Raw genomic sequence first — 9643 nt, 5'->3', positions numbered from 1 at the left:
ATCGATGTTGAGTTCATATCGTTAATTTTAATGCAAGTAAATCCAGCGCAGCCTTCACGCATTCCTCAGTGATCCGCTCTTGGAAAGAATTCTCGTAAAAAGCAAACATCGCGCGTGTCTCATCAGACAGCCCCACGTGAACATCATGATAAAAGTGCCCACCTTCATATTTTAAGAGCCCTGGAGGCGCCCCGTCCTGACTGACCCCCGGAGGCGGCGTGGTACGCGCGGTGTCACACACTTTGGTGACTCGTGGGTCTTCTTCACTCCTAAGCCCCGCCCCTTCCTCTCCACTCCCACACTACACCTCTCACGTCTATTCGGCTGAGGCACATCACACACCGCAGACGGCTTGGCGGCTCATTTCGGAATACTATTTACAGACGCGCTTCGTCTTCTTTTCGACATCTTGTGTCCTTTTTTTACGGAGTCCTGTTCTTCCCATTTTTGTCATCTATTTGGCGCAGGTAAGTGAGCCGCCGCTGCCGCTCAAGTCTTGGAGCGCCACCGGACTGTCTGAACTGAACGTTTGTTACTGAGACGATCTCAAATCTTTAAGGCGCCGCGCAGGCTGAATATCCCTTGGTGGGCTAACTGTACCCTCTACGACCGTCTACGACTCTTTCCAAAAAGTGACAGCATTTTGGCTCTTATTTTCGGAGGGATGCTACGGGCGACTTGGCAGAGGCGACAGCACAGACGGTGAGATCTATGGGTGTAGCCGGGGCCACGCACTCCGCAGGCAAGCTTAAGCTTCTCCGTTATGGCGAAGATTTGGCATTATTTGCCGTGCATTACCATGAGGAGGAAAGACACAATGACAGTGGCACAAGAATTCGACTTGTCTGCAGTGAGTGACACGCAGTCCGGATAACGGGAACGGCGCATATAAAAGGAGCCACCGAGCGCTCCTGGCTTCACGATTCACACATTTCGGAGACTCGACTGGCACTACGTGCCCACAAATCTGACCGTGGATTCGGGTCTTTGAATATACATATTCATCTGAAAGTGATTCTGTTGGGATAGGAAGACACGGACTACAATTCTTAGTCTTCGTCACCTGTTTATTTTACGGCATGGTGCCCAGTTTAACGCAAAAATCCCAAGTACACCTTTTACCTTGAGCTATAATCTATTTATAACAACAACATTTAATTCTATAGCACATTTTCATACAAGGGATGTCGATCAAAGTGCTTTACAAGATGCGAGTTTAATTAACGTTTAATTGAAACCTGCTCCAGGATACTCGTGCTAAGCCTCCCGCTTTAAATGTAACGACAGCAAAAGGAGCAGAGATTTAAAGCAGAACTCACTAAGAATGACGTCCTCCGTCAGCTTTACAGTCAGTTCTTCAATGAGCTCTGTTCAGTAACCAAAAAAAAAAACGTCGGACAAACGATGGCTGATAGTTCGGGGGAAAATAAGAGTCCTGAATCTGAAGACACGTATTGCGACACTTACAATCAAAAGGTTAATAATTATTTCATTAGTACTTAGACTTGAACACATATGAGAGGAATTATTTAAAAAAATGGAGCGCGCAAGACCACTGAGCCGTCAAAAGCCGCAAATGTTTATCGACGAGCTACAGGAAGGTAAAGGCGACCTTGTGAGGACCGAAACATCCCGGACAGAAATCCAAAAAAATACCCAGGGGACTGTGACAGTGGGGTGACGGCAAGGGCGACCATTTAAAAGGTAGAATTAAAGAGATGAGCGGACTTAACTGGCGTCCTCGTAAACTGTGAAAAACTAACCGATAACAGTAGTAAATGGTATGGACTCCGGCTCCTTTACACTGGATTAATTGTGTTAGATCATTCTTACTTAGACTTGGGTCCTCAAGTTCAGGCTGGGCACATTCGGGCAGCAATCAGTCGCCATTCTGCTCTGGTAATTGCCATTTCGTTTACTGTTTCCCATTTGATGTTCACATCCTCGCGGAATGTCCAGCGCCAACTCTTTTTCGCCGGTCCCAGTTTTCTTTTGCTATCTGATGGAGTCCAACTCCTGGCTATCTTTGTGTAACGGTCGTTTGGTAAGCGCAAAATGTGTTAGATGACATGCGAATAGTAATAATGGTGATGATGATGATGATAATCTATTATTACTGTCATCATTATCCTCATCATTATTATTAATAACAACGACAATAATAAAAAATAAAATATTAGTATTGCAGTCATAGTGTCTCCAGTCCCTGAAGTTCTAAACTATGAAATGTGTTTGATAATGGGCAAAACAATATGATGATGATAATAGTAATAATAAATTATTATTGTTGCTGTTGCTGTTAATAACGGCAGCAATAATAAAAATAATGATACTATTAATAGTAGTAGGATAGTCATAGTGCCCAGACAAAAATGAGGATAATAATAATAATAATAATAATAATAATAATAATAATAATAATATATTATTATTATTATTAACAGAAGCAATAATAGAAATAATGATAATATTAGCAGTCATAGTGAGTCCGGTCCCAGCAGTTCTAATCTGGATTAAATGTATTTGATAATGGACGAATAACAACATTATTAATAATGCAATTTTAAACATAATAATACTGATATGATGATGATGATGATGATTATTATTATTATAAGTGTCGTTATTTTTGGATTAATTGTGTTTGATGATGGACGAATGCTACTTTTACTACTACTACTAAGAAGAAGATGAAAAAAGGAAGAGGAATAGTACTGTTATTTTTGAATTATAGTTATAGAACTCCGGTCCTAGCGATCCGGAACTGGATTAATTCTATTCAATAATGGGCGAATTATTATTATTTAGTGCTGTTTTTTTGCTGTTATTATTATTATAACTATTTCTTTTAATATTATTGTTATCATAAAGAATATATAAAAAGTTCTATTATTAATTTTTGAATTATTTTTTCATCAGAAACAATAGGTAACATAAGTGTATTGGTAGTAAACTGCCGTAACGTTAATTTTACTTCTAATGATTAACTTCCAACGGTGTGGATTTGACTCCGTTGACTCCTTGTAGTCCACTAACAGGATGGTTGTCGTTCTCTTCTTTTTCTAATCCATTTTTCAGACATGGCTTATCCTGGGCGTTACGTCGTTCTTGTTTGTTCACGTTTACATTTATTAATTCATTAATTTTCATGTCGTCGTGTATTCTTTCATTCATTCATTTATACAGCACGGTATAGTTTGGGGCTGTCATGCCACACTGGACGGTGAATTTGAATTCATTCGACAAGTTGTGCAAAACACGCGCACTTCGCAAATCGGACACCGCAGACGAGAACAGTCCGTTGAGGCGCTCAATGGCGATGCCACTGAAAATGTTTGTTGGATTCTGAAGCCACTCCCTGCGAAACAGTTGATAACACTTATTGCCGAGAAAGAAACGCGTGCCAGGAATCTGTCCATCAATGCATTCATGTTCTACACCGGCAGAACCGGAGGTTGGCTCCTGCCTTACACTCGACACCCACAGGACAGGCTGCGGCTGCACGCGGATTAAGCGACTGTAGAAGTTCCCAACTGAACGGTGTGAGCACCCAAGTGCGGAGTCTGCCTGTCTGCACTCGCGGATCTTCTTTAGATCAAGTGGCGAATTTGTTGACATGTGATGCTCTAAACGTATAATTCATTAACAGAGTCCATCAGTAAGTCAATGTAACAGCTGCATTAACTGAGGAAAAAAAAAATACTTAAACACATTTTGTTAGCAGTTTGCAAAGTTTTACATTTAAAGAATTCCAAGGATGCCGGTGCGCTATGAACGATTCACAAATGAACAATTCTGGGATTTTTTTTTTTTTTTTGTTCTGCATGAAAACAAAATTAAAAAAAAAGAACAGAAATCCTGAATATCAAACGCGTTGAACGGACTCTGAGGTTGCAATTAGCGGAATTCAAGTCAGAAATACGAGCAGTCGGTGTGAATTCAGCGTGCGTGCCGCATTTACAACGCGAAGATTTCAAGTTTTATGATAAAACAGGAGCGAAAAAATAGGTTTTCAATAAAGAGGGGTTTTAAAACAAATAAAAAAAAAAATAGGATTGTTCTCTGGCTGAATGAAATAGACATGGAATACATTTTAGTATCGCGCCATTTTACTGAAATCCTGAACCATGGCACAATAATACAGTATAGCCATGTTAAAAAAAACCAAAATTCAACAAATATGATATTAAAATGGCTTTCCTTTGTCAATTCTGAAGTATTTTGATATGCAAAAAACGTCTGATAGGAATTTTAAAATAAATTGCCTGACTTTACAGATGAGGCGTAGTGTTTACAGGTATGTATAAAGAGACATTTTTATATTAACTACCTTTTATTTTAAATCAGAACACTTGCATGTTTCATATAGCGAAATAAATATTTGATATGCATACAAAACACACACGTATGGACTCTCTCTCTCTCTCTCTCTCTCTCTCTCTTCTATCTATCTATCTATACTTATACAATGCCTTTTATATCTATCATATAGTGCCTTTCACATCTATCTATCTATCTATCTATCTATCTATCTATCTATCTATCTATCTATCTATCTATCAATATAGATTGATAGATAGATATGAAATCAATATCTCTCTCTCTCTCTCTCTCTCTATATATATATATATATATATAGTATATTGAATCAATATATTGTTTTCATTAAAAAATGTTAATTAAATTGCAAATGTCATTCCAGTGCCAAAGAACTCCATATTAAAACCTCTACTAAACGTTATAAACATTTTTTCTTACATTGTATATTTGATCCTTATATACGAATAATGTATTTGGGCATTTTAAAATGCAAATGGCACTAAATCTTTTTATTATTAATATTTCCTGTTTTTTTTATAAATTCTGATGTCTTTAAGAATTTTTTTTCTTATCAACATTTTATTTAAAAACATTTCCCAAAGGACGATTTTAAGTTGGAATTCAAATTTCATTTCTAAGATTCATGAACCATCGGCACGAACTGACATGCGACTCGGGAGAGAAGAGCGATTATGTTTTTTGTTTTTTATTACTATTAAATTAACCCGTTTAATCGCAATGCTTTGCTTTTGTAATTGGGAAATCTCCGTACCTCATTTGACTAATTTATAGGATGTAGGTTTTTATACATATAAACGTTTAATGATCAGGGTGAATAATTGCATTATTTGTTTGGCAGGACACGATTTGTCTGTATCCAACGTTATGCTTAAACTTTGAAGAGACAATCAATATAAGAAACGTCAAATAATGGAAAATATGATTAACCACATTACGTATAAATAGGATATGTGAACGATTTGAATTTATAAGCGGCAAAAAAAAACTGCAATCGCTTCAAGACGTTGGTTCGTAAAACAGGCGCCTGCATGCGGATGAAGGAGTAGAATGGACTCCCGTATACATCTTTTTTTTTTCTTTCTTTCTTTCTTTCTTTCTTTCTAGTAGTTTGTAAACTCTCGTCTAGCTCTATTACCCCTCTGTTCACCCAGGGCTCGCGGCTCATCCCACGGCTCGCTGCTCTTCATGGCTGCACCGCGCGCTAACTTCTGCTTTTAGGTGAACTTCTTTTCGAGATGCTCGGCCTTTTTTCGATCCTTTTTAAGTGAATAAACTCAGATCTTTCATTTTCCACTTGTTTCTGCGGAGGCTTGCGCTTTCCCTTAGCCGCTTGCTGCCAGGAGGACAGCGCGTGTAGGAGGCAGAGGCTGCGCGTTTGGCTCTCATTTTGAAGAAGACTTGGACAGTTGGTATCTCCTGCAGTATGCGAAGGAGGGATTCGTTTCCACCGGGACAACATCTTATCACGCGAAAGCAGTGGAACCATTTACCTCAATAAACAGAACATCGTTTATATTTAAGTGAAGGTACAAACTTGAACCGGTGTCGCCGTGTCCCTTCTGGACGTTAACGTGCACGAGTGCGTTTTGGCCTCTGTTTGTCTCTGGAGTGGCGTTTTGTGAAGCTTGTCACTTGGGTGCATTTTCGTCGCCAGTGTCGTCCTTTTTTCTCAATGTAGCTGTGGCTTCTTTTGCCAATGTAAGAGCCGCTGACTCCCTCAATCGCCCGCCTTGGCCTTCCCTTCTGCAAGAACAAATCGCACCTTCACGGGACGAGAAATTTTAACATATCAGTGTACATTTTTATACGGTATACATCCATCCATCCATCCATTTTCCAACCCACTGAATCCGAACACAGGGTCACGGGGGTCTGCTGGAGCCAATCCCAGCCAACACAGGGCGCAAGGCAGGAACCAATCCTGGGCAGGGTGCCAACTCACCGCAGTACGGTATACATGCATATACATTTTAAAATTTGACAGCTTGAACATTTTGATCAATCTGATTTCTTTTCGTTTTATATAAATATAGAATCTGCGATGCGTTGGCGCCCTGCGGGGTTTAATTTAGGGTGTAATGGTTAAGGCTTTGGACTTTAAGCCCTGAGGTTGTGAAATCAAATCCAGCTACTGACAGAGTGTGACCCTGAGCAGCTCACTTCACCGGCCTGTGCTCCAAAACAAAAGGTGTGTAAGCAACTGTATCTCAGATGTTGTAAGTCCATCCATCCATCCATTATCCAACCCGCTATATCCTAACTACATGGTCACGGGGATCTGCTGGAGCCAATCCCAGCCAACACAGGGCGCAAGGCAGGAAACAAACCCCGGGCAGGGCGCCAGCCCACCTCAGGATGTTGTAAGTCACTTTAGAGAAAGCCAAGTACCGTAATTAGCTATCACTGCACGACGATAGGCACTTCATTAAGAATGATACAAGCGTGAGTCACCGCGCTGTATCAAATACCACATAATGTAAATAAAAGTGTGTACAGTATGAGGCAAACAAAAGTAAAAACAACATGTCGTGGAAAAAAGGACATTTCTTTTTCACTGCAGTGAAACTGAAGACATGACCAAGACCAAGACACCATCTATCGGTCTGTTTATTATAGAGCCTTCCATATGTACTGCATATCTGTTTACTTAGGCAGCACTAACAGGCTATTTATCCAACAACTTTACAAATCGAAAAAGTGTTTTAATATGTATGTATTCGTGTGTACATACAAAACCGTATAGCCTTTACAAAATAGTGTAATCAGAACACGAGGAAAAGGCAAGTATTTAGAAAGCTGTTTATTAATTTATTTAATTTAATATTAGCTTTTATCTTTATATGCTATTATACGTTGCCTTTACATATACATGTCAATAATATACTTTATAACGTGAACTTCTATAGGACCTGAGGACTGAGGGCGAGCGAATCTGTGGAGGATTGACTAGTAATGTCTGTCTGAGCTGCGCACAGAATCGGAATTCGCGCAAATGCAAGCGCTTTTGCGTCTCGGCGGAGGAAACGAATTTTAAAACTTCGTCCATCCATTCGTCCGTCAACCATGATAAAAGTAGTAGTAGTAATGTTTCTAGTAAGAATGACAGAACTATATTATTATTATTATTATTATTATCAGTTTTTTGTATCAGACAGCATCAGGCGCATGCGGGAGCGAAATCAGTATGCAGCAACACTCGACTGCGTGGATTTTACAGTTACTGCTGCAACTGTTACTAGTAGTAGTAGTAATAATAATAATAAAAATAATAATAATAACGGTTGCAGGCTTCAACTTCTCCGCAAAACCTGCTCACGATAAAACGTGTTAGGATGATGGATGGATGGAGGGATAATAATAATAATAATAATAATAATAATAATAATAATAACTAAGGTCGCGGAAGAATACTGCTCAAGGTGCAGTTATGCAAAATTTAATTCTCGGAATGAAAGATAAGTAAGAATCGATGGACTTATTATATTTGTAATTTTCATTAATTTCAAAAGGAAAGTATTAGACTCGATTACATTTCTTTTGGCACTTGATAGTGATATGATAAGGTGTGGGTGTCTCACTAAAATAACGGTAGTATTACGTGTGCGCTTTGACAGTTTTGCAGAAATATTAATAACGGCAAGAAATTTCCAGTTACGTTTACTGCTGCTACAAAATAATAATACCTCGTATTAATAATAACTGTAATAATTCAGAGGTGGATTCACCCAGCGCGTGCCTTCCCAGCTCCAGGCTAAAAGCGGAGACGGAGAGCCGCATGGCCCTCACGGGAACCGCGCGCATTTTCTCCCAGTTGCCACAGAAAGGGGATCAAAAACGGAGCCGTGAATGAAACAATCCTGACAGTGCTGATTATGACTAAAATGAACAGCGCCAATATTATTCTTAATAGTCCTGAAAATTGTATTAATAACGTCTCTTAAAGTTCTGAAAGGAGGCTTCAAAGAAAAATAATTAAGACCAACCTGTGACAGCAAAGTCAAAATGCAATGATGGTTAAATTGAAATGTGCAACTGGAATATTGAAAACGGAAAAATATGAATTGTTATGTAAAAACCGTGAAAACTTTATTTGTTTAATATATTTAATCACTATGACGTTAATAGCAATCGAACTATTAGCTCTATCGATGTTACTAATAGCAATTGAAAGATATCATGTGCCACTAAAATTATGATACTATACTATAAATATAATATTAGCAGTAGTGTAATAGTTTATAGCACATAAGTACTAGTGAAGCTTCACGTTTAACTAAAAGTGTCCTTAAACAACTGAAGAGGACACCTGTTAACGATTAGGGACCGCTCGTAAAAGACTTTTATTATAAAATGTAAACTTAACAGAAATAAAACAATTGCACGCCCACTTACGACTGCTTTGCAGTATTCATCCATTCGGCAGACTTTTTTTTCTCCATGACAAAAAATGACAGCTTGTTAGTCGCGCTGCGTGCAGTTTGAGCCCCTGTTCGAATTGCTAGTGTTACCCAAAAATGAATCAGTTAATTCAATTTGTAATCAGTATTTGATAGTGAGCATGAGCGGAAAGGAGACAGGATGAAAAGTTTAGAATATAACGAACGTGAACGCCCAAAAGAGAAAACGAGAACAGCGCGAGCGGCAGACACATCGGGCAATGCCAACTTAAGCACTGAAGAGTAGTCCGCACCTTCATCGTCATCATCATATTGCGCCACTTTTCTAACCCGCATGTCCAGTTCAGGTTTCCGGAGACGTACACGGTCTAAGAGTGTACATGCGTGTCCTCTTTCCATATTATTTTAAGAGTTACTTTGTGTTCATTTAAAACGGGCGATTTTGGGATGTAACCGATCTCGGCACGGTTTATACCTGTACCGGCGAAATTTCATCATTGGACGCACTCACGTATTCATTCATTGAAAGGTCACCAGTTAACAGGACGTATATATTTTTCAGGTGTGGAACAGAAAAAGATAAACGACCGTGGGGGGTCCTGCTGGCTTAACAGTGACAGTGACCTGCGAAACTATGAGGCAACAAGGCTAAGCACTGCATGCGACATTATGCTGCTTACTAATAATATGATCTGATTAGATTTAATTCAGTAAGACTCAATATATTTTGCCACAAATAGATTGGATTAATTGGCAAAATCTAACAATACATACAGGAACGTTTCATCAACCGGTTTATTTAGTTGTCTGCAGACATAATAGCAAAACGAATACGGACGGCAGCGGAGTGATTAGCGCCGCAGAATGGCAGATCCAGGGCACCAGGTTTAAATCCCGGTCCCTAC

At 39.2% G+C, this 9643-nt stretch overlaps 1 protein-coding gene across 1 annotated transcript in view; it reads left to right on the top strand.

Annotated features, from left to right (window-relative positions):
* Window positions 1-342: 342 nt before the first annotated feature.
* Window positions 343-9643, top strand: part of lmx1al (LIM homeobox transcription factor 1, alpha-like) — a 167765-nt gene continuing 158464 nt past the window's right edge. The window contains exon 1 of the mRNA XM_039770416.1: window positions 343-467. The gene's annotated coding sequence lies outside the window, so the exon portion shown is untranslated. The remainder of the gene's footprint in view (window positions 468-9643) is intronic.

Source organism: Polypterus senegalus, chromosome 12 (genome assembly GCF_016835505.1).
Source record: "Polypterus senegalus isolate Bchr_013 chromosome 12, ASM1683550v1, whole genome shotgun sequence".
NCBI classification, from domain to species: Eukaryota; Metazoa; Chordata; class Cladistia; order Polypteriformes; family Polypteridae; genus Polypterus; species Polypterus senegalus.
The sequence above is the reverse complement of the archived record's forward strand: the minus strand, read 5'-3'. Positions and strand labels throughout refer to the sequence as shown.